The sequence below is a fragment of the Durio zibethinus genome, chromosome 6, assembly GCF_047325235.1.
Source record: "Durio zibethinus cultivar Kanyao isolate XHJ-2024 chromosome 6, ASM4732523v1, whole genome shotgun sequence".
NCBI lineage: Eukaryota > Viridiplantae > Streptophyta > Magnoliopsida > Malvales > Malvaceae > Durio > Durio zibethinus.
In genome coordinates this window covers 21,765,360-21,775,606 of record NC_143167.1, presented here as the reverse complement: position 1 = coordinate 21,775,606, position 10,247 = coordinate 21,765,360, and positions in this window count along the sequence as shown.

Below are 10,247 nucleotides of genomic sequence, written 5' to 3'. Positions count from 1 at the left end.
CGAGTATACTTTTTCTTTCTAACATCCACTAAAATAAAATTCTCTAACAAAAGCATGAATTAAACATTTTAACAACAGCCATAAAAAATTTTGCAACATCAAATTAAGATCATAAATAATACAAGAAGTCAAGAAAATGAAAAGCAAAATAAAAAAAAATAAAGAAAAAAATTCATAAATCTACCCAACAAATTGAGGAAGAAGGAAAAGATAGGAAGGAGAGACAAGATTTCACTCGGTAGCGCTTGGTATCATTTTCAAGATCACTATAGTAATTTAATCATCTAAGTGATTTTATTATTAAAGTAATTTTTTTCACTCGTGATCTGGAATCACTTTGTTTGATTAAGAATTGTCATAATGGTTTTAGGACTTCTAGATGAATTTTTAAAAATAATGAGTCGTCACTAATATTTTTTGGTTAGGTGTGATTGGACACCTATTAAAACTTATTTTTTTAATAAAATTTTAAAATTAATTAAAATTTTATTAAAAAGATAAATTTTAGATTTGCGAAAATAGTTTGGGTTAGAAAGTACAATTGCATGTGAAAAAAGATTAACACCCCCACAACGCCTATCTTTAAACGGTACCAATTAATTATATATTATCTTTTAATCTTGTAAAAAATGGTCTTAATTTTAACATTTAAAAATAATTTCCTTGATTTCATTTATTTTTTGTCAAAATTTTGGTTATTTATTTATTTTGATTTTCTTCACAAAATTTTTTTTCTTTTTTTTTTTTTATAAAAAATAATATTTTATTTTTATTTGAAAAAAATAAATTAGAACCACATTACTGAAAAACTCTTAAAATGTTTTAGTATGTTAGTAATATTAAAAAAAAAAAATTTATCTACAGATTTTTTAGGAATCACTATTTGGATTTCCTTAGAATCTCATCTTCGGAGGGTTGTATTTCTAATTATGCATTATGTAACTTTATTTTTATAAAAAAATATTTTTTGTTATTTTATATATATTATGTTATTTTAATTTTTTAAATAAATAAAAGTATTTTTGTATTGAATATATTTCTAAATACTCTAATATTTTGGTAGCATTTTAAAAACAATTCTCACATAAAGATTTTTAAATAATTACTACACATATTTTTAGAATTTCATAATCAGAAAAATTTTATTTTTTTTTCATTTTTAAAATATTTTTTTCTTTAAAAAAAATCAACACCTTTTTTTTAAGCTTAAATTCATTTTTTAAAATTTTAAAAATGAAATATGTATAGATAAGTAAATAAATAACTTAACAAAAAATAAAAATAAAAAATTACCTAGAAAGACTGGTCAAAGGTAGTTAATGGTTTAAGAGCGGTTCACTAGTTTGGTTTAATAGTTTAGGCAGTTCGCCTTGGTTCAAATCGGTTCAAGTTGAAAGAAGGTTAATGGTTCAACGGCTTGGGTGGTCTAGCATTGGTTCAGTAAGACCAGTTCAAGGTTGGTCTGAAAAAGAAAGAGCTAGGTTGGACGTATGAACCCTAGGTCAGGTTAGGTCCACGCACGAAACCTAGGTAAGTTTTTTTTCTTTTTTTTTTCTAAATCATTTCAAACTTTTCACCAAAAAAAAGTTTTAAACTCTCTAAAACTCTAAAAGGTCTGGTCAATTCAATTTTAGAAATAAACCAATGGCTGCTGTTTTCCACTATCAGTTACCAATTTGAACCCAAAATTCAATCATTAACTCCTATTTTCCTCCTCTTTCCATAATTGACCTTAGTTTTCGCTAAAGCTAACCCCAAAGTTCTAGATTTACCCTAAAAACCATGGGTTTTGAAGCCAAAATGACCCTTCTCAACTCCGCCAACCACCTTGAACTTCCACTATGTTTTTCCTCCTAAGTAAGCTCTTTACCTCCTCCAAAAATTAGGCCTTAAAACCCTTCCAAACACCTCAAAATTGAAACTCACTTTCTTTTTTGTTTCGGTGATTTTATTTTTTTGTTTTATTTTTTATGACTTTTCTTGGTGCTGGTGTTCCTATTCCCAATGGATGTGTTTGATTTTTGGTTTTGTTTTTATCGTGTTCAATGATGGGTCTTTGGGTTTGGATACAAGGTGATTAGGGTGGGGTATTTTGTGTTTGGGTTGTTGGGTGTGCGATGTAAGTTGGGGAAAAGGTTTTCGGTTGGGGTATTTTTGTAGGTGGTTCATGTGATCGAGGTTGGTTGGCTAACGGTGGCTTTTGGTGGAGGCAATGGGAATTTTGTTAGAACTTTTGTTGGGATTCTTTTTTATTGGCCTTTGCTCTTATTTTTTTTATTTCAAGTAATTTTAGAATTAATTTGCAAATCATGATTCCCACATGAATTCATTTGCTTAAGAGATGTTCACTGTCTATTTATAATCCTTAAATATTGGTGTTTCCTTGATTTTCTTTTTTACTTATTTCTTTGCCCTTTTTCATTTATTTCTTCTTTTTTCATTTTTTTCATTTATCTCCCTTTTCATTTTGTTATCCTTGAATCCTTCCAAAGTAATATCAATGTTTGTTATGAACATATCGATCATTATTTTAATTCCATGACAAATGTAATAAATTTATTACAAAAGATAGGTAAGAAGAGTTTGATCACAAGAAAAGGGATATCCATTACTGACAGAAAGAGATTATGTTAAAATATTAAAAAAAGGCATAAGCCTTTGAAATACTAAAAGGAAAAATAATTAAAAAGATAAAAATTTAAGTAATAAATTATCAATTCCCTAGATAATGAACATTTGGACAACTTAGATCAAATTTGTCTAGATTTTCTATCAAAAACTCATTTTATCAGTGACACTAATCTTTTTTAGTTTATTAGACAACCTCTGCCCCCTATAATATGAGATTGATGTAGCCATGCCTTTTGATTCAAATTACTTTTTGACACTGATCCTTTTTACATCTTCTTGATTTTTCTTACATCTGAGCTACTATTTTAGGTTTTCAACTTAGATGTCCTACTTTTGACTTAGATTACCTTTTTTAGGTTTTCAATCTGAGTTTTTTTTTCTTTCTTTTTTTTTTTTTTTTTTTTTTTACTTTTAGGCATAAAATTTTTTACAGCTTCTAAGTTTGTCAAATTTGGCAACTCATCTCCATCCAATTCTACCAAGATTAATGAGTGCTTCACTTGAAAAAAACTTTTGCACCACGTATGAACTTTTTCAATTAGGTGTCAATTTGCCCTTATTATCATGTTGGTTTGGCAAGATCCTTTTTAGCACCAACTTACCCTTAAGAAAACTCTTGGATTGCATCTTTTTTTCATGTGCATACATGATTCTTCTTTGATATATTTGGCCATGGAAGAGTGCTGTAAGGTTTTTTTTTTTAATGAGGTTCAATTATTCAAGGCAACTGTGAACCCATTCCACTATTCTAGTTTTACTTCCATTAAAACTTTAAGTGAAAGAAGCTCCACTTTAATAGGCAACAAGGCATCTATCTCATATACCAGTGAAAATGAGGTGGCTCTGATAGAAGTGTGAACTAATGTTCTATAAGTATGTAGAGCAAAAGGTAATTTCTCATGCCAATCTTTATAATTGTCAATCATTTTTTATAGTATCTTTTAAATATTTTTATTAGCTATTTCCATTACACTATTCATCTTAGGATGATACGGCACCAAATTATGGTTGTCATAATGTATAGATCCATAAACCTACTACTAAACACAGACTTTAGAAGTTGCCATCAATTTTTTTTTTTAGGTGCGATTGGCCACCTAATTGAATTTGTCCCATTTTTAAAAAAAAGTCTCAAACTTGACTTAGGTATCTTTAAATAGTAGATTTTAGTCTATAAAACTAGATTTTAGATTTAAGAGTACGGTTACATATAAGGAAGGTTATAACACCCATTCAAATTGGGTGTCCATTTGTCCCTGTTATCATGTTGGTTTGGCAAGATCCCTTTTAGCACCAACTTACCCTCATGAAAACTCTTGGGTCACATTTTTTTGTCATGCACACACATCATTATTCTTTGATATATTTGGCCATAGGAAAGTGCTGTAAGCCTATTTTTCTCAATAAGGTTCAACTATTCAAGGCAACTATGAACCCATTCCCACTTATTCTAGTTTTACTTATATTAAAACTTTTAGTTAAAGAAGCTTCACTTTAATAGGCAACATAGCATCCATCCCATATGCCAACGAAAACAAGGTGGCTTCGATAGAAGTGTGAACTAATGTTCTATAAGTATGTAGAGCAAAAGGTAATTTCTCATGCCAACCTTTATAATTGTCAATCATCTTTTCTAGTATCTTCTTGGTATTTTTATTGGTTATTTCCACTACAGCATTCATCTTAAGGTGATATGGTGTTAGCTTTTTAAGTGAGATGATGATCCAAGACATGGGTGAATTGGATTTCTATAAATTCTTCACAAACAATGATTTCAATATAGTTGAATTGAAATTAAAACAATAAGCACTTTTGATGAAAATATAATACAACCAATAACAATTAATGAACCTAAAATCAAATATAAACAATAGTAAATTGAAAGGAGATAGCGATAGAGAAATCAAACATAATGATTTATAGAGGTTTGGTCATTTTCCACAAGGCACCTACATCCTATCTTCTTGATTGTCTACACTAAAGCTTCAATCCACTATTTTTGAATTAAAAATACAACCTATCTTTTTCTTTCTAAGGCTTAAGATAGAAACCTCTATCCTTTATAGTATTTTACCCAATCTTACTACAAAGCTCTCAAGAGGATATCTTACCTTTTGTTCTCTTCCACCTTTGTATATCAAAGGTAATTTTGCAAACAATAGAACAACCTCTCTAAGGCTAAGTGTTTGCTAAGTTTAAGTACAAGAAAATGATGAATGAACAACAAATATAATTTGGATACAATAAATACAAAGATATAGACTTTGAAGCTCTAAAAATTCTTGATTATTTAAGAGAATGAAAACATTGCTTGTTGGCTCTTGGTCTCTTGATGCATCAACTTTCTTAGTATGTTGGAGTGCCCAATTTATAGAGAAATTGAAGGGGCAGCCGTTGGGGATGCTTGTGAGAAGAAAATAACTGTTAAAAGCATGAAAAAATAATCGTTGGTGTAATTCTGCCCAGACTTGATTGATCCCTTCCTTGAGGGGATCAATTGGTTCAAGTTTTATGCCATTTTATGCTTAAAAGAACACGACCCAATCGATCCCTTCCATGAGGGGATCGATCCTATCAATGGCTGGGTGGTTGTCTCATGTTTTGTACTCTACTCACTAATTTGATCATAACTTGAGTTATACAAATCCAAATCACAAACTGTTTGAAGATTTAGAAACTAGACTTAAAGGGCTTTCTATGCATAAATATTCATCACTTAATTCATTAAGTATAAATTATAGTGAATTTTTAAAATTACCTATTGTGCAATTTTTTTGACAACTGTAGAGTGTCTAGTAAAAATTCAAAATCTTTTCTTAAAAAATTTGGATTTTGATTTTTTAATCCATTAGAAAGTAGACTCAAAGATCTTTCCAACCATATAAAATTCAAATATTAAAACTTTGTGAATTAATATATAAAAATAAAATAAGTTCAATGTTGGAAAACTTTGTTCTTGTAAAACAGTTTTCTTAAGTTAATCTATTTCTCAAAACCAATATTGTCAAAATTGTATTAAGTCCAAAATGAATAAGTTCACTTTAAAAACAACAATTGGACTTTCATTTAAGCTCAAATAAATAATCTTTAAAGGTATATTTGGTTTGAGAAATATGAAAACAAAGTAAGGTTTATTTAAGCTTTGAAAATCATATTATTTATTTAGTACCGAAATATAAAACTTAAGAACATGTACTAAATAAAATCTTTTTCAAAATCTTGATCAAGCTTATTTAGCTTAATGTTTTGTCGTTTCAAAATAAGGATCAATTCAAGGCTAATAATCTCCCCCTTTTTGATATGACAAAACTTAAAGATAAATTTGCTTGATGAAAACTTTTTTTGGAACATTTAAGATTTTGAAAGACATTTTGAAAAACTCTTCCTTAAACAATGCATGACAAAACTCCCCCTTAATTAATGCATCCTAATCCAACACAACTCAACAAACATTTCTTAGTCAAATATTTGAAATAAGCACAATTAAACATATGCATGTTAAGCACAAGCAAATTTGTCCATATGATATTTCTCCTATTTTTTGTCATAGCAAAAAGGCATGAGCAAATTAATGAGCGAATAAACACAAAAATGCATCATTAACAAATATATTCATAAAATATTTTTCCTTCTTACCAAATGTTTAAGCTCCTATATCAATTGCTATGAGCATACAAGAAGAAATATCTCTAAACTATCTCTCCTTTTTGTCATTTCAAAAGAAAGAGAGATCAATTTAAGGCATGAGACAAAGTGCTTGATACCAATAATATCAAGAGTATTTTGAATGCATGTATTCAAGTGTAATATGCACAATGAAGTTCATATACATTTATTCAAGTGCAAAAATATAAGTGTATCCAAATTTAGCATTTTAGCACAAATCATCAAATTTACTACATGAAATTTATGAGTAAAGGATAATAAATGATATGCAATCTACTCATAAATCATGTTATCATAAGATATGCTTAAAACCTAAAAGATCAATAGTAATTAAGCATAAATTCAAGCACATGCATACAAGCTCATTCCAATTGTTATGGATACCAATTATTAAAGCTATGTTATCATAAAGCATACCAATTGTTATCACAAAACAAATCAAGCAAAATTGTATTCTAAGATTTCTCCTGCTTTTCAAAATAAGGATTAATCAATTTAAGGCACATATAATTTTGCATGAAAGGCATAAGCTATATCAAGGATAGGCACATAAATAAGCATCTATGAAAGTTAAAAAGAAATTCTTTAGAGTTTTGATAACAATTGTTAGTAATTGTTAGCAATTTTATTCAACAACTTTCATAGAGCACACATACATCAAGCATATGAAAGATTCATTCAATACAAGCATAAATGATGATAGTGATCTTTCATATATAACCTTTCTCATACATAATTGTACCCCTGAACCTAAAATATGATTTTATGGACTAGAATCTACTATTTAAAGATACCTAAGTCAATCTTGAGACTCATCTTTAAATGGGACATATTCTGTTAGGTGGCCAATCACATCTAAATGAAAAATATTTGTGGTAATTCCTTTAATCCATGTCTAACGAATCACACTTAAATAGAAAGGATTGGTGAAAACTCTTTTAATCCATGTCTAGCGATAGGTCCACGTATCTATACTTTATGACAGTGGTGTTCTATCTTGAATTGTGAATAGATTTCCTTCATCATTTTTTTATTTAAATTGTTGGCATTATTGGAGATAATCTTTTCAGAAGTCCATTTAGGCAAATTATTTCCCTCTTAATGAATTTACACACCACCACCCTTGTGACGTTGGCATAGGAAGCTGCTTCAGCCCATTTCATAAAGAAGTCAATTATTACAAAGATGAAACAATGCCCTTCAAAGCCTTTAGGGTAATGGGTCTGATCACGTCTATTCCCCACATTGAAAATGGCCAAATAGGTGCCAATAGGTGTAAAAGGGCTAAAAGAGAGTGAATTTTATTTGCATAAATTTAACATTTATAACATTTTCTAGCATAACTGATATAGTCATTTTCTAATATCAACCAATTACAACCTACATTCATGACTTGTCTATCCATTCTAAGTCCATTTACATGTGTTCCACAAACTTTTTCATGCACTTCTACAAGAATTTTCCTAGCTTTAGGAACGTCTATACATCTTAAGAGAATTTGATCTCGACTTCTTTTATATAAAAGTTTCCTATCAAGAATGAACCCCATCGCCAATCTCTTAATTCTTCTTTTGTCATTTTCAAGTACATTTTCTAGGTATTTCTAATATTTAATGTATTGCATGACATCATAATACCATGACTACTCATCAACTTCTTCCTCAACACTCAAGTATTGTGTCGACAATTCTCGTGCTTGCATTCTAATGGGTTAAACTTCTCCACTGGTGTTCAATTTGAACATTACAACCAATATAGCTAAGGCATTAACGATTTGATTTTTCTCTGTAGGGATATGTTGGAAATGGACCTTTTTAAATTGCTTGATCAAATTAGCTATACACTGCTAATATAAGACCAATTTTTGATCTCTCATCTCCTATTCATCTAGTAGTTTATAAATTACTAAAGCTGAATCCCTATATATCTCCAATGTTTTAATTTTCTTTTCAATGGAAATTTGCGAACTCATGACACAAGCTTCATGCTTTGTCATATTATTAGTGCAATTAAAACCTAAACTTGCAATGTAAGGATAATAGTCTCTAGTCGGGATATCAGCAATGCTCTAGCACAATGCTTTATAATGTTAGATGCTCCATCAAAGAACATTTTCCATGCTTCATTCTCAAATTTTTCTCCCTTAACTTGTAAGATTGTCATTAAGTTTTTGTCAAAAAACTCGAACTTCATGGGTTCATAATTGTCAGCAACACAATCTACAAAAAATGACTATCGCACTCCTTTTAATGGCCTTTTATGCTACATATATAATATCATATTTGGAGAGCACACTTACCACCTTGCTATTCTCTTTGACAAAGATGATGTCTCAAAGATGTACTTGAAAGGATCTAACCTTGACACAAGCTAAGTTGTATAGTAGAGCATTTATTGTCTAAGTTTATGTGTAGCTCACACCAATACACATCACATTTTTTCTAATTGTGAGTACTTAGTTTCATACTTAATAAATTTCTTACTCAGATAATAAATGACTTATTCTTTTTTGTCAGTTTTATCCCTTTGCCTAGCACACACCCCACGAAATTCTCATGAATTGTTAATGCAAAATCAAAAGTTTTTCAATGACAAGTGATACTAACACTGGTGGATTGTACAAATACTCTTTAATCTTTTCAAAAGTACTCTAACACACACTTTATTCCATTTTTTTTCGAAGTCGCTTAAAAATTGGATCACATTTTGAGGTGAGTTGGGAGATAAAGAGAGAGATATAATTCAACCTTCCCAACAATCCTCACACTTCTTTTTATGTGTGTGACAGAAACAAGTTCTTAATGGCTTGAATCTTGTCTAGGTTGACCTTAATTCCTATTTTACTGATTATAAATCCTAACAATTTTCTTGACTTGACCCCAAATTAATATTTTGTTGGATTTAGCTTGAGCTAATACTTTCATAACCTTTCAAAAAGCTTTTCTAAGGCTAGCAACATGATTTTCTTTTTCACAAGACTTTGCTTTCATATTGTGAATATACACTTGTATCTTTTTATGCATCATATCATAGAAAAAAAGTTACCATCACTCTTTGGTATGTAACACTAGCAATTTTTAACCCAAATAGCATAACCTTATAGCAAAACGTCCCCTAAATTGTCACAAATGTAGTTTTTTCCATATAAGCCATTTTGATCTAGTTATAACTAGAAAAGCCTTCTATCAACAAGAACATATTGTGCTTGGTAGTGTTATCTACAAAGATGTCACTATGAGGTAGTGAAAAATTATTTTTCTAGTTAGCTTTTTCGAGTCCCGGTAGTCTACGCACATCCTCACCTTTTTATCCTTTTTTGAGATTAGGGCTATGTTGGCAATCTATTCAGGGTATTTGGCTACTTCCAAAAGACCAGCATCAAACTATTTCTTTACTTCCTTCTTGATTTTTGACATTTTTGGTTTCATGCACCTTAATTTTTGTTACATTGGCTTGCATCCTAGTTTTAAAAGTAGTTTATGTTCCACATTGTTGTATGGCATGTCTTGGTACGACAAACACATCCGTATATTTTCAAAGTAAATAATGTGCCAACTTTGACCTCTTTTTTATTTTCTTTATCTTCTAAATTAATTGTATTTGTGGCCTCTTGGTATGGTTCTATCAACCTTTTTCTTGCTTCATCAACCTTAACAAATTAGCAGGTAAGGCGTAATTCTTTAGATCCTTATCATTATTAATCTCATCAATGTGAATGAAATTTTCAAAATTGAATCTAGAATTATTATTGAAACCATCACTAACGTTCATTATTTAGAGTCTTGAAAATAGGTAATATCACAAAGGTATAGGTGGATATATTGGTGGAAGCAAAAAATCAAAAATAAATTTATGCTAAGAAATGTAGAAACAAATGGAAATGGATAGAATGTAGAATAAAAAATTTATTGCATTTTCCATTTTATTAATGATAATAAAAAATAAGCCCA